The sequence below is a fragment of the Oryctolagus cuniculus genome, chromosome 17, assembly GCF_051225735.1.
Source record: "Oryctolagus cuniculus isolate XC-2025 breed Fujian yellow rabbit chromosome 17, ASM5122573v1, whole genome shotgun sequence".
Classification (NCBI taxonomy): domain Eukaryota; kingdom Metazoa; phylum Chordata; class Mammalia; order Lagomorpha; family Leporidae; genus Oryctolagus; species Oryctolagus cuniculus.
The window spans coordinates 65,810,225-65,833,720 of NC_142883.1; the positions used below are offsets into that span (position 1 = coordinate 65,810,225).

Consider the following 23,496-nt stretch of genomic DNA (forward strand, 5'->3'; position numbering starts at 1 on the left):
AAAAAATGATTTACTTATTTATTTATTTGAGGGTCAAAGTTACAGAGAGAGGGAGACACAGAGAGAAAGGTCCTCCATCTGCTGGTTGTTTCCCCAAATGGCTGCAATGGCCAGAGCTGGGCCAATCTGTAGCTAGGTGCCAGGAGCTTTTTCTGGATCTCCCATGTGGGTGCAGGGACCCGAAGACTTGGACCATTATCCACTGCTTTCCCAGGTGCCTTAGAAAGGAGCTGGATCAGAAGTGGAACAACTGGGACTTGAACCAGAGCCCATATGGAAAGCCAGGGTGCAGATTAACTGACTGTGCTTCAGTGCTGGCCCTGTGTGAACCAGCACACAGAAGATCTCTTTCTCTATATGTCTCCCTCTCCAGCTCTGTAACTGTGCCTTTGAAATTAGTAAGTCTTTAAAAAGGGTGCAAGGAGAGAAGGAGAATGGAATGAGCGTGATGCCCATGCTCTTGGGGTGCAGAGTGAAGAGTTTCAACACATGTTTAGGAATAGCAAGTAGTTTTTTGCTGTTTTTGTTCTGTCCCCAATCTGTTAGCTGAACTGCTTTTTTCTTTCTCCAAGATTATAAATACATTAAGGGCATCTTAGAAATGTATCAGTTTCCAGGCGTAAGACAAAAGAAGAATTTTATACTAGCATTCTCCTACTTATTCCTACTGACATAAAAGGCAGAGACAAGGAAAAACAATGAGCCCACCTAGAAGATTTAGGATATAACATTCCAGGTCTGGGGCTTTTCCATGTCCCTGGGAAGTCTCCAGATTCCCACCTTGCTGTCCAGCCCCACAGGGCTGCCACCTTACCTGGTGCACATGTGTACTGCCTCCAGGGTAACTTCAGAACCCAGAATGAAGTCAGCCAGCTCCAGCCACCCGCATTGGCACCCAAGTCTCTGAGCCCCAAGGGTAATTCAAATTATTTTCCCTCTGGTGAATATCTTTGGAATGAATGGCCAGTGGCCAGCTCCTCATTAAGAGTGAGGTTCCTGTAGTCAGGGCAGGTTCAGTGACAAGGTCTTAGTGATTGGTGTTAGCTAAGAGCTGCTTGGGTGTCTATGCCCCAAGCTTGCTAGTAGGGGAGTAGAGGATCCAGTAGCCCAAGGACAAATATATTAAATATGTGTGTGTTAGATTACATGTTTTTTTTGACAGGCAGAGTTAGACAGTGAGAGACAGAGAGAAAGGTCTTCCTTTTTCCGTTGGTTCACCCCCAAAGTGGCTGCTACGGCTGGTGCATTACAGCCAGCGCGCTTCCCCAATCCGAAGCCAGGAGCCAGGTGCTTCTCCTGGTCTCCCATGGGGTGCAGGGCCCAAGCACCTGGGCCATCCTCCACTATACTCCTGGGCCACAGCAGAGAGCTGGACTGGAAGAGGAGTAACTGGGACAGAATCCGGTGCCCCGATAAGGACTAGAAGCCGTTGTTCCAGTGCCACAGGCAGAGGATTATCCTAGTGAGCCACGGAATTGGCAGTTTACATGTTTTTAAAGTATTTTTAAATTTTTAAAATTTATATAAATGGAACAAATTTTGTGTATTTCATACACACAGTTTAAGAACATAATGCCACTTCCCAAAGGAAGCCTTGATGCTTATGATGCCATGCTTGTCCCAGTAGACAGTGATTAAGTGTCTCTGTGTTGTGTATATTATTAATTCATTTGTATTTGTACACTTATAAACTTGTGTATTTGGCAGTCATAGGTTTATTCCTGTTTGTATTATTTTTGATATGTCTTTGTATATATAAGTAAATATATTGATACATGTTGTGTGTAAGTAGACATTTCTGCAAATAATGACAGTAACATTTCTTCCCTCTTAGAATGTCGAAGTCTCCCAGATGTGAAATTACAGCTATATAGGTAAAGGAAATTTATTTATATTTTATAGACATATCTAAGTATTTATGCAGTTAAATATATGTCTTTAAGGATTCACTCAATATTTTCTTACATTTCCCTGTGTGGATATAGGTAAGTATTTGTCTAAGATTGTCATTTTTGCTATGGACATAATACAAGCTTTAACCTCCCATTGGTGAACTACGGCCCTACTGAGATTGTAGGGACTTTTGGCTGACTGCAGCCATAGATGTAAAACTGGCTCTTGGCCTTGTGCATGGGTAGTTTGTGTCCATAGTTTCCTCCAGTGGTTGGGACATACCTCAATCCAACAGTGGAAGAGCTCACATTAGTCACACCTCATGCATCCATTTGGGAAGGCCCAACCCTTGACCTCTAACCCAGTGACATTGGTCTGTCTTGGCCCCAGAAGGTCTGGAATTCTAGGTGTATATAAATGTGTCAGTATCAGACAGTTCTGGAGAAATCTGGGGATGCCCTACAGATCAGGTTGAGGAGAAAAGCAGAGATATTTTCAAACTCAGTTTATAGATCATAAAAGCTACCTTGTATTTTGTAGCTTTTTGGAGATAACTTTTGTACATATTTTGCTAGACCTGTGACTATTTTTGTGTGGTCCAGTAAATGGCATTTGGTAACATTTGAATTCCAGTTGTTCTCTGCAGGTGTAAAGCACATCAGGAGGCACTGACACACTAACAGTGTCTTTGCTTCTTTTGGTCTCCATCTGCAATGACGCATGCACAGGTTACTCACTGCTCCCCAACTCCTTGGGTAATTGGGAAGCCAGGACCTGAAATCTGTGACTACTGATGAGCAGCGATTCATCTGGCGTCCAGCAGGGGGGCAGCAGGCAAAAAGTCAACAATTGTGAGCGTCCTGCACCGTGGGCAAGCGGCCTGGAGGTGGTGCCCAAAAGCCCCTTGGCTGTGCTGTTCCTGCCGAAGGTGCGTCCCTCCTGAAGAGCACACCCTTGGTTCCTTTCCTTGCAACCTGAGGCTCCTGACTGGGCGCTGATGCCTGAGGAGGGAAATAGCAGCAGAGAAGCTCTCGTTTTCCAGGATGTTCTCAGGCGGGTGATTCTTCACTGTCTCACTTCATATTTTAGCCAGATTTACTTGACAAAAGTATCTATCAATGAAGGGTATAATGGGTGGACATCAGGTCAGGCTATGAAGTTGTTATGGAATCAGGACTGTTTCAGGGAAAAATCCTGACAGACTCCAAGGGCCTTTCACCCTGTGTAGCCTTCAGTGAATGGGGCCTTTCCTTGGCTCTGTAAAGTCCCCAAACACCCACTCTCCACTGGCAGCCAGGCTGAGTTCTCCTTTAGACATCTGAGCTCATGCCTACATGCACTGCTGCCATGGTCACCTCAGAACACAGAATGAGGGAATGTTCTCCAGGGAGGGACCCAGCTGCAGCCACCCCTGTGGCACCTGAGAACCTGAACACCTGATAGGTTACTGAGAGGATTCATTCCTTCCAGTGGACAGTTTTGGGAAGAGTAGCCAGTTCCACACTGAGAGTGACAAACCTGGTGTCAGTTGTCTCAGTGATATGGACCTGGTGATTGGTGTCTGCCAGGGTCCCTTGTGTCTGGGAGCAGAGGGACTCTCTGGGTGTTTATGCCCCCATGATCTCTATCAGGTGTGTGGTGGGCCCAGTGTTGCCTGACATAAAGATTACTGTGTGTGTGTATGTGTGATGAGTGTGAGATTGTGTGTGTTCCTTGCATTTCATGTGTATTTAGTATATGTGTATAGTTTCTTGTTATAAACTCATATATTTAGGAATTGTAGGTTTATTCCTAGCTATATTATTATATAATGTGTGTACATATTTTGTGTGTATACATTTCTAGAAACTATGGTATTAATAGATTCCTTCCTCTTAGGATGTTGAAGCATCCTGGACCCAAGGATATATCCATGCAAGTAAAGGGACAACTTTCTCTATATCTAGACTCATGTGAGTATTTATGCAGTTATGTGTGTACCTTAGAGGTTCCTTCAATTTTTCTGCCCATTTACACAAATGCACATAACTAAGTATTACCACAAGAGGGTTGTTTTCACTAGGGGCAACATACGGGTTTTTTCTAAACATTTACTTATTTTATTTGCAAGGCAGTGAGAGTGAGAGAGAAAAAAAGACAGAGAAAAATGGAAAGGCAGTGAGAGAAAGAGAGAGAGAGACCATCTGCTGGTACACTCCCCACATTGCTCCAGCAGCCAGGCCAAGGCCAGGAGCCAGGAGCTTCATCTGGGTCTCCCACATGGATGCAGGGACCATCTTCTTGGGCCATCTTCTGCTTTCCCAGGCACGTTAGCAGGGAACTGGATTGGAAGTGGAACAGCTGGGACTCAAATCAGCACGCATATGATATGCGGGCATTGCAGGTGGCAGCTTAGCCCACTGTATCACAGCACTGGCCCCACCATACAGGTTGTGACCTGTTATTGATGATCCAGGAGACATCTGGAAACCTCAGAAAGGAGCTGCACTGAAGAAGGCTCTGGTTCCTAACCTTTCCTGGCCTTGTACATGGGCAGTGCAGTCCCCAACCACCTCCTTTAGCTGCACTGACACTCTTAACCCTCAAGTGCTGGGACCTAAATTAGCCTCCCTGCTTGTGCATCTACCTGGGTCAGCAGGCCCAACATGCAGCCTCTGTCCAAGTAATTTTAATGCTTTGGGATTTAAGAATATTTTTGTTCATGCAAACATTAGGACAGCTATAAAGTGTATTTTATAGATATGACATCAGTAGAGGGACTAATGTAAAAGTGCTCAGTGATTTAGATGTGTTTGGCAGAGAGAAATGGAGCTTGTTATGATTTTCCTCATAGGGATCCTCTAAGAAGTAAATAGGCTCTATAGTCTGTTTAAGAAATTTAAGATTATAGTGATTCATGTTATACCATGGCCTCCTAGTTTTAACAGTATGACTGCAAGGAATATTGACCTGGCAATAGAGGCCATGGGCTTCTTGTAATCATAGTTGAAGATCGTATAGGGACATTTTTGCTTCTTACTATCAATGTTATTATGCATGGATTTCCATTTAAATGTTATTTAGTTTCCTCATTGGGTAATAATTACTTGGGTTGAAATTACTGTTGACTAAAAAGTATATAGAATATAATTACTTCTGTGCCTGTGAATGTCATAATTAAGAATATCTATAGAAAGATTAGTATTTTATCACTTTCATGGAAGTTGTCCTTTAGAAAGGGGATACTCACTCTGATTTTTAAGGGAAACTGTGAGGTGGTATCAGGAAGGATCAGAGAGGAAGGTGGGTGAGAAACAGCTTATTTTATAATTGGTTTATTTATAATAAATAGGATTATGAAGTAGTCTATAAGTTGTGTGTGTTTATGTTGATTCAGAGTATTGTGGTATTGAGTACATTGTTATGGGAATAAGTGTAATTGTAAGTTACATAATTTTTATCTTAGGAGAAGGGTTAAGTTTATACATTATCTAGACCATAAGTGTTGGATGCCATTATTAATTTTGTTTAGCCCACAGTGGTTTCATAGGCTACAAATACTAGTAGGCAATGAATATTATACATGATACGATAAAATGAGCATTTAGGATTACAAGGGTTCCTAAAATGAATGCATATAATATTGTACCTTATAAAGGCAAAAGTGATGATATATCAGTATACTGATGATAGTATTTGTAAGGATGCAACATATGCTAAAATAATATTCCTATAGGTTTGAAGGCATATTGGTGATAATAGAATACCTTAACCTAATGTGTTGAAAAAATTAATTTTAATGATTACACTCATTCTAGTCTTTTTTGAATTCATTCATAGGCTAGACCTAGGGCCAAAATGGAAACTATAATTAGTTCTATGGTAAGAGCAAGTGTTAGGTTTTTCTGCAGTACCCATGGCAGGGGAAGTAAGATGGTAGTATCTAGGCTGAATAGAAAGACTGTAATGCCTAAAAGAGAATTTTATGGATAATGGCAGCTGGGCAGAGGCTATAGGATCAAATCTAAATATTGTATGGACTTTATTTTTTATGTAAATATTTAATTGCTACGACCAGATTATGGTGGTTCCAAGAAATAGCACTACAGATATATGGATTGTCAGGGAGAGAGTAAGTTTCATTATTCTTTTTCAGGTTAAAACTGAAGCTAATACATTGGAAGCCAGTAGCAGTAGTTAATATTAAAAGAATAACATATATAACATACTTATGATCCTCATAAGTAAAGAGAGATGTGTAAGAATAATCAGACTGTGTCCACAAAGTGCATCAGGCATCAGTTTCAATGGCAAAATGATGGTTTCATATCAAATGAAATTTTAATTGTTATGAGAAAGTAAGATCTAAATTACAAATAGGCCATGGAATCCTGTGGTTGTAAAGAATGTTGAACCATACACAACCTCAGAGATGGTAAAAGATATATTGAAATATTCTGGGGCTGGTGTTGTGGTGTAGCGGGTAAAGCTGCCACCTGCAATGACGACATCTCATATGGTCACCAGTTTGAATCCTGGCTGCTCCACTTCTGATCTAGCTCTCTGCTATGGCCTGGGAAATCAGTAGAAGATGGCCCAAGTTCTTGGGCCCCTGTACCCACGTGGGAGTCCCAGAAGAAGCTCCTCTCTCCTGGCTTCTGATTGGCACATCTCTGGCCATTGCGGCCAACTGCGGAGTGAACCACCTTTGGAAGGCCTTTCTCTCTCTGCCTCTCCTTCTCTTTCTCTGTAACTCTGACTTTCAAATAAATAAATACATCTTTTAAAAAAGAAATATTCTGAAGTTTGTAGATGTAAAATCAGCTCCAAGTTTGATTATAGTTAGTGGAGTTTGTATGTTATATTTGTTTTCTTCTATAAAATTTTAGTGAGCTCGGGTAATTGGTACTCCTGAGGTTAATGTGTTTAGTAAAGATAATTCAAGTAGATTAGGGCACAGATGCTTGTTGGTAGGTTGTAGCTTTAGGACTAGGCATAATGGATAGAAGGCTCAGAATAATCTTGTAAGGGCAAAAAACTGCTGATAGAATGAAAAATTTCATATCTTAATCCTTTTTTGAAAATGGGATTATGATGGCCCTTAATTGTATTGCTCTCAGACTATATCATCATCCTTGGTATATTGTTATTATTTTAGTTCCTAGGCTAGGAATGGTAGAATAGAAGAATTAAAATGGAAACCTATCATGAAGCTGTATGATAGAAACAGAGCTAACAAGGGGCTGGTTTTGTCATGCAGCAGGCTAAGCCTCTACCTGCAGTGCTGGCTGGCATCCCATATGGGTGCCAGTTCATGTCCTGGCTGCTCTGCCTCCAATCCTGCTCTCTGATTCTGAAATGGGGAAGCAATGGAAGGAGGGCCAAATCCTTTGTTCTCTACACCCATGTGGGAGATCCAGAAGAAGCTCCTGGCTCCTGACTTTGGTTCAGCCCAGCTCTGGCCATTGCCATTTGGGGAGTGAACCAGAAGATGGAAGAACTTTCTCTCTGTCTCTCTCTCTCTCAATTGGTAATTCTACCTCTCAAATTAATAAATAAATAAAATCTTTAAAGAAAAGCAACAGACCTGGCAATGCCCTCTTTTGTGGTTGGAGCTGGTGTTAATTATATGATAGGCATGAGTTTGATGGGTCATTAACCATGAGAGTGGAAATACAGATGCTTGGATTGGGGTTTCTGTGAGTTCAAGAACATCTAGAATTAGAATAAATGCGATTATAGCAGTTGCAGAACTGATGCATGTCAAGATTAGAGGCCCCACCAATACAATGTAAGTGAAGAGCTATAATGCTAGCTGTTAATTGGATGGCTAGAGGTGTGGATTAATAGATAGGCTAGTAGTTTCAATAACTACTGTCAAAGGAATAAATGAGACAGGTGCATCTTAAGGGAGGAAGTGGATGAAATGCTTTGGTTTTATGGCAGAGGCCAGTAATTACTGCTTCTGCTCAAAGAATGATAGCTAGTTGTGACAACTGATATTTGGGTTGTGTGTAAGCATGTACAAGGTAACTGTCCTAGTTGAATTGTAGAATCACAGAATATGAGTGAGGTTAGTGTTAGAGGTTCATACTTCAGTGCTGTCATTCACTATTTAGGAATGAGTTGCACCCATCACTGTTAAAGGTAGATGCATTGATTGTTGGCTGGGCAGCTGGGAGATGAGAATAAAATGTTAGGGGATAAGATGATAATTACGATGTGGAATCCTGTTACTGTAAGGGCAACAACAAAGGTGACTGCACTTTCATTCAGTTTCTCATGGAATTTCATCATTGGTGATCCAGTATATTTTGATGTGTGTTTGAGGGTTAAATACATTTAGAGAATTTTAGTTGAAGAAATAAATGTTGCTAATTTTATTGAGATCCTATTAATTAATTACATTTGTGTGTCTAATTGTGGCATTTCATTACTGAAATATTTTTGCTTTCAATATTGAAGTATTAGATTCATAATGATGTAACACAGATATCTGTCAGTTTTCAAAGTGTTTTAGTAGTACTGGTTTGAAGACATGGAGATATGGTTGGACCCATACATGTCAGAGCATTTTCATAGTATAGACCAAGTAGGGTATACGTGAAGGTTGCCTCATGAAAGCATCCTGGGATGGGAATTTTTTTGAAGATTTATTATTTTTATTTGAAAGTCAGAGTTCCACAGAGAGAGAAGGAGAGGCAGAGAGAAAGAGACGTCCTCCATCCACTGGTTCACTCCCCAATTGACTGCAATGGCCAGAGATGTGCCAATCCAAAGCCAGGATCCAGGAGCTTCTTCTGGGTCTTTCCACACTGAAGCAGGAGCCCAAGTACTTGGGACATCTTCTATTGCTTTCCCAGGTAATAGCAGAGAACTGGATTGGAAGTGGAGCAGCTGGGACTCGCAGTGCTGCCTACATGGGGGGCTGGCACTGTGGGTAGCAGCTTTCCCTGCTGTGCCACAGCCCTGGCCCCTGGATTTGTTTTTAGATGAAATGGTGGATCTGGTTGTGAGTGTAAGACATCTTCAGATAAAAGTAATATATGGATTGGTATTTCTATAGGTATGAGGACTCCATTATCTACTGTGTGCAGTAATAATCCTTCTGGTTTTAAATCTTCTAAGGGAGTATATAAGTGCCAAAGTTTAAGTCCCAATTTCTGTGCATTCAGAGCTTCAATATTTTTGGTGTCCTGTATCTTTTATGGTTAAGAAGGGTAGATAATTTCATCTTTCCTATGTATATAATTTGTAAATATGAATGTACAAATAAGATTTGAGTAATAATAAATAAATTATAAAAGACAATAAATAGTGTTTCTTGGGGATCTGCAGTTCTTTTTATGGGTTAATTTGGTTGTTAGCATAGGTGAAATAATGTAAAGAATTCAATAGCTAGTTAAAAATAAGATTAGGGTGTAGTCATGAAAGTATAGTAGTTTTTCTATAATGGATGATGTAGCACCTTGGAATACTAGTTGACACAGATATGTCATAAGGATATGAAAAATGTTAAACTAAATTAACCTTGACAAAGTTATGTAATATTTTACTTATATTTTTATCAAGGAAGAGTTTTAAGGGATTTGATTCATTCCTTTTTTAAAAATATTTTTTACAAGCTTTTATTTATTTGAGAGGCAGAGTTATGGACAGAGAGAGGGAGAGACAGAGAAAAACATCTTCCGTCCTCTGATTCACTCCCCAAATGGCCACAACAGTTGGAACTGCACCAGACCGAAGCCACTTGTCATGAGCCTCTTCTGGGTCTCCAGTGCAGGTGAAAAGATACAAGACTTCAGCCAACTTCCACTGCCATCCCAGGCCATAGCAGTGACTTGAATCAGATTTGGAGCAGCTGGGACTCAAATCGGCACCCATATGGGATGCTGGCACTGCAGGTGGCAGCTTTACTGGCTCACCGCAATGCTTGCTCCTATGTATTTTTTTTTTTTTTTGATTTTACAGATAGAGTTAGACAGTGAGAGAAGGAGACAGAGAGAAAGGTCTTCCTTCCATTGGTTCACCCCCCAAATGGCCACTATGGCCGGAGCTATACCAATATGAAGCCAGGAGCCAGGTGCTTCCTCCTGGTCTCCCATGTGGTTGCAGGGGCCCAAGCACTTGATCCATTTTCCTCTGCCTTCCTATCCACAGCAGAGAACTGGACTAGAAGAAGAGCACCTGGGACTAGAGCCCGGTGCCCATATGGGATGCCAGCGCTGCATGTGGAAGATTAACCAAGTGAGCCACAGTGCCGGCCCCCTCTATTTTTTTAAATATTTATTTTATTTATCTGAAAGGCAGAGTTACAGAGAGAAGTAATGACTAAGAGGGTGATAGGTTTTCTATCCTCTGGTTCAATTGACAATTGGCTGAAGTGGCCAAAGCTGAGATACCAAATCCAGGACTCATGAGTTTCTTCTGGGTCTCCCATGTGAGTACAGGGGCCCAAGGATTTGGGCCATCCTCTTCTGCCTTCTCAGGTGCATTAGCAGGGAGCTGGATCAGAAATGGAGCATATGGGACTCAAACTGGCTCCCATATGGGATTCCGGTGCTGCAAGCCAGGGCTTTAAGCTGCTGTGCCACAATGCCAGTCCCAGGAGAATTATAACTATAAATAATAATTATCATACAAATGGTGGTGCTGGGTATTTGAATATAGTAAGTGATTTAATATCAACTATTATGATGATGAAATTAGTGGCTCTAAAATTTGTTGAGACACCTGCCAGGTGAAGTGCAAAGATAGTAAATTTACCAAAGCTCCTATATGTGCTAGATTATTGGCTGCAGGTGGCTAAACTGTCTATCCTGTTCCCATATCAGCTTCTACTATAGAGAAAACAAGTAGTGATGAAAATATGGGAGTAATAATACAGAGCAGATTGTTTACTTGAGAAAATGTTATATATCTGGGGCTCTGGGCATTGTAAATTTGGACAGTGTGGGCGTATTTGATTGAGTCAAATGTGAAGCCATGACTTAGATGGCATATAGTGTTTATATTCTCATGTGCTTTCTAGTGGAATAAGGTGTATTTTGCCACATGTCCATGTCCTTTGAAAGTGATTTTGGATTATAGTGGGCTTGTACATCATATGTGACTTTGGGGATATGCCATTCTCAGTACAGGTTTGTGGTTATGTGAGCAGATTATAGGTGGAAATGTGTAGTCGTATTTGGTTGGGTGTCTGTTCTTCATTGACCAATGTGTCTATCTGACAATACTACATGGGCTTAATTGGTTAACAGAAAAGTGTTGACATGGAAGGCACTTAATTCCCATTTTTTGAAATTGTTTCAGTTAGTGTCTTTGCTTGTCCACATTTGATTTTATTTTAAAAAATGTGCATACCATTTTTAAACCGGGGAAGTTATGTAGCTTGCTTTTTCCATTAAATATTTCATCACCTGTGATTTCCCCATTAAAACACAAATGAACTACAGATCCAGAGTACTGTGGGCATGGACATATTGGAATTTATGTAGGGTACCTTCTCTCACTGAATGCCTGAAATCTCCACTGCTCAGAATTCCTTATTATAATGGATAATGCTAAACTAGAATCCTTTAAACATTTCTTTAAAGAAACACAGAATTTGTATGTGTTTCTAGGGCACTGTGTAATGGGCTGGCAGCATCCTTTGCACACACTCACTCACAGAGATAATCTCATAGCATTGGCTGTTTTCATGTTGCTTGTTTGTTATGTTTAAATTTCATGTGGTCATGTTCATCCATCATTATCTTTTTTGTCCTCTGGGCTTTGTTTTATGCCTGAAAGCCCCTCTTCAGTCTGTAATGCCAGGATTTGTTGTTGCTGGGAGTGCTAGGGTTTCAATGTGGGTGGCCTAAGACACATGGTTTCTAGTTGTTTCTCAGTCAGTGAGCCAGTCCTCCATGTAGCTACATTGGCCTCTCTAGGCAAGGGAGTTTTAGGCAGAGCAAACTTTGTAATAGGACATAGTGTTCAGGGTCTGGGGCTTTCCCTGGCTTTTGTAAGTCTGGAACATCCTCCTTGAAGTCTCATCCTGGAGGGTTGTCCATCTAGTCTGGTGCCATGCTATACCATACCTATGTGTACTGTCTCCATGGTGAAGTGAGAACACAATGTGAGAGAATGTTCTTAGAGTAGAGATCCAGTTCCTGCCAGACCTATCGGCACTAGAGATTCTAAGCTCTTTGACTTAACCAAAAGGTGGTTTTCCTTCTACTGAACATCTTTGGAAAGAATGGTGAGCTCCCTAATGAGCTACCTGCTGCCATAGGTAGTTCAGTGACATGTCCCTGGTGATTGGTGTGGCCATGAATCCATGGCCATTTCAGTGAAGGGATTCCTTGGATGTGTACCCTCAATATTGCCAATACTGGAGGGAAGGGCCAAATGGACAGTAGACAAAGGAAGTAAATGTGTGTGTGTGTGTGTGTGTGTGTCAGACTGTGTGTTTTAATGTGCTGTGTGTCTTATTTGTATATGTATAATTTCTTATACATGTGGGATAAGATGTCTTTCTTTTTACTTGTTCCTGTGGTGTACATGTTGTATGTATTTGTGTTTGTATACATTTGCAGAAATGATGGCATTAATGTATTATTTTCTGCTAAGGAGTTGAAGCATCCTGGATGCAGGAATACAATTCAACAGGCAAAGGAACCATTTTTGCTATGTTTATAGAGTGGTACAAGTAGTCAGATAGTGAAGCATGTATCTTTAGGAGTTTGTTCAATGTTTATGTACATTTTAAGGTGTATTTTTGCCAGGATTTCTCCAAGAGCACTATTTTAGCTATGAATAGCATACAGAGCAGAGCCTGCCAATCATGGGCCAGGAGAAGTGTGGAATGCTGTCTGGACTGAAGTCATATGAGCCTTTGGCTAACCATTGTCCTTCCTGTCCTGGAAAGCATGGGGGCCATAAACAACCAAAGAGAGCCTTGGAAGTTCCAAGTTATCATCAGGGCACTCTCACGTGGCAGACCTGTACCACCAGCCTTATGTCATCAGAACTGAGGCCTACATAGACTACCTCCAAGTCAGCCTCAGAACATAGCTCTCTTCATGGGAAAATTCTCCACAAAGAGGCACAACTTCAGTTCGTTTGGCATCTGAGTCGCTCAGGCTCATAGCTGATTCAAAGGATGTATTTTACTTTGGTGGACAGAGTGGCCATCTTCCCACCAAGATTCAGATTCCTGTTGTCAGGGCTGTTTTAGTGAAAAGGCCCTGGTTATTGGTGTGCACTAAGGGCCCCTGGAATGGACAGTGAAGGGCCTCCAGGTGTGTTATGCTCTAAGGTTGCCAGTGAGGTGTGGAGGGCCCCATGCCTCCTGGACAAATAGTCTAGATACACTACATGTGTGTCTGTATGTGTGTTCCCTGGTATTTTGTGTGTAGTTGTTTGTATATGTACATTGTCTTGTTTCAGAAACATGGATTTAAGACTAATGGAATTATTTCTCTGCTACTCACTTTGAAGAGATGTATGTTTGCATGTATTTTTGAGTGTGTAAGCTCTAGAAAAAATGGCAGAAGTAAATTCCGTCCTTCTGCAATGTCAGATTATCGCATACAGCTCCACAGTTAAAGGAACCATTACCTGTGTTTTGTAGACCAATACGAGTATATATACAATATATACAGTTCCTCAGAGGTTTGTTGAATACATATATACATTTACAGATGTGTGTAATGTGTATTTGTCTAAGAGTTTTAACTTTTGTTGTGGCCATCATATGAGTCTCCATCTGTCAATGTTGAAGCAGGGGACTCCTGGAAAGACTGATGGACAGGGGTCTGGTGCTGACCCATGGCCTTGGTCCTGACTCCTGGCTCTGTGCATGGGCAATTTACACATGCACACACCTCCAACAGTTTTGCCAAGTGACTTGGCCTAGAACTGATGGTCCCTAAGTTAGCACTCTTCTTATGCATCCTCCTGGGCTTTCAGACCAGACATCCAGCCTCTACCTGGTGAAGAATAGCTTTCACATGGGATGTTGTCAGAAAGGGGTGGTAACCAGCCATGGGTCCTGTCTGCCTCTCCAAAGTGGGGGGAGGGTGAACAGCATGTGGACCCCAGTTGTTTCCAAGAGAGTCAGTGAGCTGGCCCTGCAGTTCCCCTGGGCGGTCTTTCTAGGACATGCTGTTTTGGCCAGAGCTGGCTTCCCCAGAGTGTGTAACCTTCAGGCCTGTTCCAATTTCTTGGCCTGAGGAGTCTGCACACATCCCCATTTTGGTTGTGGCAGGACCATCCCTCCAGCCTCATGCCATATGACCTGGTACCCAGGTTTAGTGCCTACAAAATAACCTCCCCCAAAACACTGAGTTTCTGAATAGATTGGGGGGAGAGGCCAGGCTTCACCTACCCTTGTCAACCCCTAAGTCTTTGAGTACCATGAGTATTTCAAAATGTGGGTTTTCTTTCTGGAAAAGAGTGGCCATGGTTTTCTTTCTTAGGAAAGAATGGCCAACAACCCACTGATGTTGAGGTCCCTGGTGTCAAGGCTGATGCACTTACATGTCCATGGTGATTGGTGTCATCCCATGGTCAATGGAAATATCAGCAAAAGGTCTCTCTAGGTGTTTCTGACCCCCATGCTTTCCAGCACAGAAGAGGAGGACTCATTCGCCCCTATGTAAAGAGCTTGAGTGTGTATGTCCAATTTTATGTGAGCTCTTTGGGGGCTGTGTATATTACTTTTGTAAGCCCAATGTGTTGTGAATGTCATGTCCATGGGTGTTATGGATTGGTTTCTATCTGTATTTATTTCTAGGATACATATGTTTTCATGGTTTTGTGGTGTGCACATTTGTCAATTAAAGGTAGTCCTGACTTCCTACTTCCTTTGAGAGGGAAACATCCTGGAAGGAAGGATACAGCTTCACAAGTAAGAAATGATATTTTCTTTTTTTATTTTTTTTACAAAAGATTTCATAATTTTTTGAAAGGCAGTGCTACAGAGAGGGAGAGGCAGAGAGAGAGAAGAGAGAGGGAGAGAGGGAGGAGGGGAGAGAGAGAGAGATCTTCATCCACTGTTTCAATCCCCAGGTGACCATAACAGCCAGGGCCATGTAGAAGCCAGGAGCAAGGGGTCTCATCCAAATCTCCCATGAGGGTGCAGGAGCCCAAGCACTAGGGCCATCTGCTGCTTTCCCAAGCACATTAGCCAGGAGATGCATCAGAAGTGGAGCAGTCACCAATGCTGTGGCAAAGCAGTTACAGCTACCACCAGCAGTTCCTCCATCCCATATGCGCTTCCATTCAAGACCTGGCTGCTTCACTTCTGATCCAGATCCCTGCTATGGCCTGGGAAAGTAGTGGGAGATGGCCCAAGTCCTTGGGACCCTGCACCCGCATGGCAGACCCAGAAGAAGCTCCTGGCTCCTGGCTTTGGATTGGCACAGCTCCATTGTAGCCATTTGGGAGTGAACCGGCAGATGGAAAAATCTCTCTCTCTCTCTCTGTGCCTCTCCTTTTCCTTCTCCTTCTCCTTCTCCTTCTGCCTCTCTGTAACCCTGCCTTTCAAATGAATAAATAAGTCTTAAAAAAAAAAACTGGAGCAGCGGATACTTGATCCAGCATCCATATAGGATGCCGGCCCTACAGGCGACAACTTTACCCACCACACCACAGTACAGTCCCTCAACATTATTTTTCAAAGTATAGAGGTATTTAAGGTATTTGCAAAGTTATATATGTGTGTCTTTAAACATTCATTCAGCATTTTCACACATTTTCTTAAATACATCAAGGGGAGAATGTGTCCCAAGAGGATAACTTTTGATACCTATCCCTTGCAGCACTCAAATTCCCATTGATGAACTGGTAGTTGTCCAGGAATCTAGTTAGCATGAGGTCCAGGGGCTCATGGCTAATCTAGATGCTCAGTGTCTCTCTCTTCTGATCTTAGATTATGCATAGACAGTTCACATTCCTGTGCCCTCCAACAAGGGAGATAACCCACTCACCAACAGAAGGTCCTTTATTGGACTCATTCTTGTGCTTCTATGTGGTTTTTCATGCTTTATTCTCAACCTCTGATGTGGGGATTTGTTGTCTCCTACATGTCCCATTTGAATAGCCAGTAAACAAGCCACAGGTCTATAATGCCCCTCCAAGAATATGTGAGGCTTAACATGAGTGGTTTCCAGGTATTTCCAAGGAAGTTACTTCTCTGGCCCTCCTGCTCACTGTGTCTAAGGCTGTAGCTCATGTTCCATCTACTTTTTAAAATATTTATTTACTTAAAGTCAGAGTTACAAAGATACAGAAGGAGAGGCATAGAGAGAGGTCTTCCATCTGCTAGCTCACTCTCCAGATGGCTGCAATAGCAGAAGCTGTGCTGATCCAAAGCCAGGAGCCAAGAGCTTCTTCTGGGCCTCCCACATGGGTGCAAGGGGCCAAGGACTTGGGCCATATTCTACTGCTCCCCCAGGCCATAGCAGAGAGCTGGATCAGAAGAGGAGCAGCTGGGACTAGACCCAGCACCCAAATGGGATGCTGGGGTTTCATGCCTGGGCTTTAACCCACTGCACAACAGCACTGGCCCTCCATCCACTGTTATCATCACTTCTGGACCTACTGCCTCTGAACTATCCACATCATACGCAACTGCATCAGGAGGCCAGACCAATGCATCCACTGCATGCCATGCATGTGTTTCTGAAGTCACAGGTACGCACCATGCCATCCATGAATCCTGCCAATGAATGCCTGGACTGTTTGGAGACAGATCACCTATGTATGCTTGCAGGGTATCAGAGGCTTGAAGAGCTTGTATGATATGAATCTTGTCTTTTGTTCACAATTGATGCCATGAGTGTGTATGTGTAGGGGGTGGAGTTGTGATACAGCTCTGAAGGCCAGCATGGTGGTCCCAGTTTATGACCAGGCTGCTCCACCTCTCATCCAGTACCTTGCCAATGCACCTGGGAAAGCAGTGGGAGATGGCCCAAGTGCCTGGGCCCCTGCACCCATTCGGGAGATCTGGATGAAGCTACTGCCTTCAGCCTTTGGCCTGGCTCAGCCCTAGATGTTGTGACATTTGGAGAGTAAACCACCAGTAGATGGGAATTCTCTCTCTCTCTCTCTCTCTCTCTCTCTCTCTCTCTGTGGGTGTGGGTGTATGTATGTATGCATGTATGTGTCTCCTTCTCTCTCTAACTCTGCCTTTCAAATAACTAACTAAATCTTGAAAAAGAAAGAAGCAGCTTGAGGGGGGGGTTCAGCCATTCCACCAATGGGAATCCATGGATAGTGAGCAGTAGAACATCCCAGGATACCAGAAGCCAGAAAGATGTTCATTCATGAACTCCTGGTATGTGAGTATAAGATCATCATTTTATTTTCCAGGCTGTAGTGTGTATATGTGTGTAATTCTTTAATTGCTCAGGAATGGGATTCATGACATTTTATGGATGAGAGTTTTTTCTTCTTTCATATTAAGTTTTTTATGTCAGCAAAGAAATGTCAAAGAATATTTTTGCTTTAACCATGTATTTCCAAGATAGTGCATGTAAGGACAACAAGGGTGAATCAGTAAGGATGATTCTTTGCCACTCTGTGTCAACAAAAGAGACCATGGTAAGCCTGATGTATATGCTTGAACTTGGCAAAACTCATTTCCGCTGGAGTTATGGGCCTAGGTGGACCTGACCTTTTCTGTACCTCTTTGATAATCTAAGGGGTTAAAAATGCATAGCAATCACTAATTAACTTAAAATTTTTGGTATCCAAAATCAAATTTTTCTGAAATAAGATTGATGTTAAAGTAAATGAAAATTTTTAGTTCTAAACTTAAATGACACAAATGTAAATAAGAAAAAAAAGCTCCAGATTTTGTGACTCAAAGAAACCAAAATATTTGAAAACTTAATAATCCTATGAATAAAATGGTGACCAATAAAAACAGGCTAATCAGTCACTCAGAGAAAATAATTTTGTAGACATAATAGAAATTAACTCCATAATCTCAAGATTCTGATACCCCCAATATAAAGGAAAATAAATGCAGATTTGCAAAATTGGGGCCTATTGTTTTCTTATATAAGTGGCCTTCCTAAATAGTATCGATAATAAGGTTAAGTGGAAAGAGGGGTTTTCAGAGGGGAAACTCACATGAAATAAGGATAAAATACAGAGCCAAGAAATTAGGTGTCATTTTTTTCAGCATTGCAAATACAATTGAGACAAATATTTCTGAATCCTATATTCATTGACAATTCCCAAAGCCAAATTTTCTATTAAAAGGAACAAAACCAAAATCTTGGTGACATTATGCACAACTACATACAAAAGTACTAAAGGGAGAAATCAGTAATGAAAAGACAGAAAGGACTCTCTGATACATGCAAATACTTCCATCTTTGTGTAATTTGTGTTCTCAGCAGGGTAGTTTACAGGATGAGGGAAAATAGCTCAGACAATGATACCAAGCATGAAAGGACATCAATACTGAGAATCAGGGAAACTCAGAAATGAATGTACAGAACTCAGGAAAAAAGGAAAACGGGAAAAAATAACATCACTCATGAAATGCAAACCAGAAGAAACACAGAGACAGATGGTGCCTTTCAAGAAACAGAAGGTGAAAGGGGAAATATAAAGAATAGGTGCTTGACCAAAGATTTCAGAAAATGAGAGAGAAATACTAGAAGTTGAATACAAGCATATGTATGAATGAGATTCCTGGAAGAGGAATACCAATGCAATGATCTAAAGCTAATAATTTTAATTCAAACTATTTCAGAAAATGACAATATGCTCTTAAAGTCCATCTTCACAGAAAACTTGGTCGTACTTAGAGTGATTGAAGTCATTTCTATTCTAGTAAAATCTGGGAATTAAATAAAAAGTACTCAGGCATCTAGAATACACGGATGAGTAACATAGAAGGGAATGAAAAGGATCCAGCTTATCTGGGTTAGGAGGGAAAAGAATATATTTAAGATGCTCAAGAAGAAAAGGTTAAGCCAGGAACTGCATGCTGTGCAAGATGACATTAGTTAAAAAATGCAATGGCATCCAAGTCTTTGAGAAAGATCTTGGGTGAGATGGACCCCATGATCCCTTCCAGAGGAAGGAACAGACGTGAGACAAAATCCCTAGAAAGTCATTCCTGTAAGGACAGATTGAAGGAACCAACTTGGCAGTGACTTTCTTCAAGTGAAGACCAAACGAGATTCCTCTTGAGGGAGAGAATGGTGGTGGTACTCACTAGGGTGACTGCTCTCTGATCATTTTAAGTCCTACATTTGCTAAAGGTGTTTTCTTTCCATGTATTTTCTTTGACAGAAAAGCATGTGAAAATCAACTAGTACTGGGTGACAAGAATGTAATGTCAAAGCTACCAGAAGACTGATGAGGCGCATGTGGCTGAAGTTGTGTCTCCTCCTGTATGGTTCAAGTTTCTGATGGCTTGGGAAACTCCAGCTCCTCTGCGTCCCAGGACTCCACACTGCAGTCTCCTAAGTTGCTAAAAGTTTCTGCAAAGATGAAACAGGTAGAGGGATCAGTGGGGCAGGACAAGGATGTTGTAGGGGTAGGGACCATGGGATGGGTGTGCAGCACTCAGAAGGCTCCTGTGCTCTGGAGGGTAACCCTAAGTCCTGACCTCCACAGAAATCAGGGCCATGGGTCACTGAGGCCCATTTGTGTGGGGCATGGATGTCCTACAATTGTGAATTCCATTAGGCATTCACTTGAGCAGCCTTCAGGGGACATTTCACATGGCATTGAACCTGATGTACAGGAAAGGGGAGATCTCTTGGCCCCTGGGATTAAAAATCCAAGGCCAGGCCGGCGCCGCAGCTCAATAGACTAATCCTCTGCCTATTCCACTGGGTTCTAATCCTGGTGGGGATGCCGGATTCTGTCCCGGTTGCCCCTCTTCCAGGCCAGCTCTCTGCTATGGCCTGGGAGTGCAGTGGAGGATGGCCCAAGTGCTTGGGCCCTGCACCCCATGGGAGACCAGGATAAGCACCTGGCTCCTGGCTTCAGTTCAGCACAGTGCGCTGGCCGCAGTGCGCCAGCCGCAGTGCGCCAGCCACGGTGGCCATTGGAGGGAGAACCAACAGCAAAGGAAGACCTTTCTCTCTGTCTCTCTCTCTCTCACTGTCCACTCTGCCTGTAAAAAAAAAAAATCCAAGGCCCACTCCCCTGGGTCTTATGAGAAGGAGGTTTGATGACACATAATGGGAGTCCTGATGCTGCCTACTCAGTCCTTACCCCACAGGCCTGGGGCCTGTGACCTGCATGTTAATTATGGACAACTGCACAGAGCTCTTTGGTTTCCTTCCCTAATCATGTAGAAGTTCTTTCTATCCTCCATGTAGAAGTCATTTCAGGGATTTTATTGGCAAGAATTATTCTGTGACATTAACCCAACCATTATTGCTTTACTATATTTGAGCATGGAAAATGTGATGGAAGACATTTCTTTTGAGAGGGCCATGCAGCCAGTGTGTATTTGTAATTGAAGTATAAAATTAGCGCAAAAATGAGAAGAACACTATGTTCTTGACACCCTGCTCCTGTCACTCTTCAAAGTGAGTTTTGCCTTAATTGCTGACAATTAAGTTTAACAGGCACATAGAAAAGTTTATATGCACAAAAATAAACAATCAACATGTGAAAACGCATCTATCAGCCTCTGATAATGGAGGCTGAGGGCCCCAAAAGGCCTGGGTAAATCCCCACAGCTCTTGTGTTCTGTGCTGGCTCTTATGTGATGTCAGGTTGGGATGGGTAGCTACAAGGATATAAAGATGTGTACAGTGGGCTGTCTTCCTGGTGTGAAAAGGCACCCAAAGGTGCCTCTCTCTGTCTCACCCTCTTCCTAATCTTCCTGAGTTGGAGGTGGTCAGGGACAACCCCCAGTGTCTCCCCACACCTGTAAGGCTCCCTGTTGACTTCAGGTTGGGTTGGCAGGGACTCACCTTGTAGAGGGAGATATTCAACAGCTGTGGTGGCTCTCCCCAGACACAACACAACTAACAGCCCTCTCCAGAGTCATTTGCCTGCCAATCCTGCTAGCACCTACAGCCTTCCCTTCAGATGAAAGCAAAATTCCTCCTAGCAGCTCTAGGAGCTTCCATGGAATGGGGATGTGCTCCATGGGACCACCTCAGGGCACATCCCCCGCGGCTCCCGTGGCTCAGCTTCCATGCGGTGGGCGACCTTGCTCTCCCTGTAGGTCCTCCAAGTCTTATTTATTTATTTTGAGAGTTACACAGAGAGGGGAGAGACAGAAAGAGGATGAGAGGACTTCCATCTGCTGGTTCACTCCCCCAGATGGCCACAGTGGTCAGGGCTAGGCCAGGCCAAAGCCAGGAGCTTCTTCCAGGTCTCCCATGTCGGGGCAGGGGCCCAAACACTTGGGGCCATCTTCTGCTGCTTTCCCCAGGCCATTAGAATAGAGCTGGCTCAGAAGTTGGGCACCTGGGACACGAACCAGCACCCACATGGGATGCCTGCGTCACAGGCAGTGGCTCTACCTGCTACGCCTCAACGACAGCCGGAAAAGGGTCCCTCTTAATTTCACCTGAAGTCTGTCCCCTCTCGTTCCCACCAGCTGGTCCTGGATGCTCGTTCAGCTGCACCAGGCTGGGTGGGAGGGAGTGATATGGAAAAGGGGGGTCCCTGCTGCGGGTTGTTGTGTGACCCCAAAAGAGCCTCTGAAGCTGACCTGCCATGTGGTAGAATCCAGCCACGCATGAGGCACCGCCTTTTTGCGGACCTTCTGTTGAGTGGCAGGACAGAGCAGGACTCTGGAATGAGCCGTGTCAGGGGCAGGTGGGCCCGCAGCCGTGAAGGAGACGACGCGGGAGCTGCCTGTAAGCTGGAGCGCTCCGCTTTGGAGCTCAGCAGTAGGGCGGTCCCCTTGCCGTCCGCCCACCATGTCGCAGCTCTCTCAAACGCCCTTTGTTAGGTTCCCGCCTGCATGGTGCTCACCCCTGCATTATTTAGTGCCATTTATCCCCACGCCTTCTCATGCCCGCGGCTCACAGTGTGAGCGCCTCGCATGCGGGCTGCTGTCAGCGCCGGGCCCTTTGTCAGCCTTGGGAGCTGAAAGCCCAGGCACACATGCACGCATGCACAAATGACCCTGGCAGGTGACACAGAGCCTGTGTGCCCTGGGGCCCTCCATCACAGGGAGAGGCCCACCCTGGTGCTGACACAGAGAAGGCAGGAAAGAAGATTTGTTTTCATCTGGGCAGTGGGGTACCAGCCCCATTTCCTACAGATCTTTGGCCCTCGCCTCCCATACCTGTGTAATGGGAACCCGACGGCCCCGGCGTCAGACGTTGAACGTGCCTGGTGGTTTATTCATCGGGGTGTGTGGTGGCACACAGGCTGCCATTTCCTTATTGGTTGCCTCCCAGCAAAGATGAAAGTAAAGATGTTCAGTGTTCCCCGAGAGGGATTATAGTGGAATGCCGTCACAGGGGCAGGGGCAGGGGCTGGCTAGGCTTCTATGAAGCCCCCATCCCCCGGGAAAAAGGTCACATCCAGCGTCCAGCAGCTACTCTGGGTGACCACCTCCTTCTGGGAGCAGGAGCTGCTGGCCTAGGGCCGTCTGCCAGGTTCTGCTGTCCTTTATCCTTGGGGTCTGCAGAAACAGATGGCCCCAGCCCTCCTTTCTGCCCCTCTGGCATTTGTCACCGCATGATGTAGGTTAGGAGACCCCGAGGGGAAGGTCACAGGAGATCGGTGCCACAGGGACATCAGAGAGAGAGAGAGACCGAATCAACTCTGACCCCTCGCGGTATGAGGCAGCTCTGGAGCAAGGGGAAGAATTCAACTTAGGCTCTTAAGAATCCCTTCCTGCCTCCCTCCCTTTCCCCCTCCCTCGCCCACAACCTGAAAACTTGAAGGCATGAAGTGATGTAGAGAAGGAGACAAAAATATTCATTTCCCTACCTCCTGTAGGTCACTAGCCATCTGTGATGTGTGCGTGTCTTTCCATATTATGAGTGTGTTTTTCTTTACAGAGATGATGCTGTAGATAACTTTGTGCCTTGTTCTCCCCCGCCCTGTGTGTAATAAGCATTTTAATTAAAAACAGGTTATAAATATTATCTTTTTTGGATATACTTATTTGAAAGGCAAAGTAACAGAGAGAGAGAGAGGTCTTCCATCTGCTGGTTCACTCCCCAGATGGCCGCAACAGCCAGGGTTGGGCCGGGCCAAAGCCAGGAGCCAGGAACTCCATCTGGCTCTCCTGTGTGGGTGCAGGGGCCCAAGCATCTGGGCCATGTTCTGCTGCTTTCCCAGGTGCAGTTGCAGGGAGCTGGATTGGAAGTGGAGCAGCTGAGAGTCAAACCAGCACCCATATGGGATGCCAGCACTGCAGGCAGTGGATTTTTACCCACTGTGCCACAATGCCAGCCCCTATAAATATTTTTTTAAAGATTTATTTATTTATTTGAAAGTCAGAGTTACACAGAGATGGGAGAGGCAGAGAGAAAGAGAGAGGTCTTCCATCTGCTGGTTCACTCCCCAATTGGCCACAATGGCCGGAGCTGCGCTGATCCAAAGCCAGGAGCCAGGAGCTTCTTCCAGGTCTCCCATGTGGGTGCAGGGGCCCAAGGACTTGGGACAACTTCCACTGTCTTC

The 23,496-nt window shown here is 43.8% G+C and overlaps 1 long non-coding RNA gene across 1 annotated transcript in view; it reads left to right on the plus strand.

The window, feature by feature from the left end:
- Positions 1-23,496, plus strand: part of LOC103346780 (uncharacterized) — a 97,811-nt gene that overhangs the window by 52,437 nt on the left and 21,878 nt on the right. The window contains exons 5-8 of the long non-coding RNA XR_016223707.1: positions 1,835-1,874; positions 2,622-2,821; positions 3,772-3,845; positions 19,174-19,381. This is a non-coding gene — a long non-coding RNA (uncharacterized LOC103346780). The remainder of the gene's footprint in view (positions 1-1,834; positions 1,875-2,621; positions 2,822-3,771; positions 3,846-19,173; positions 19,382-23,496) is intronic.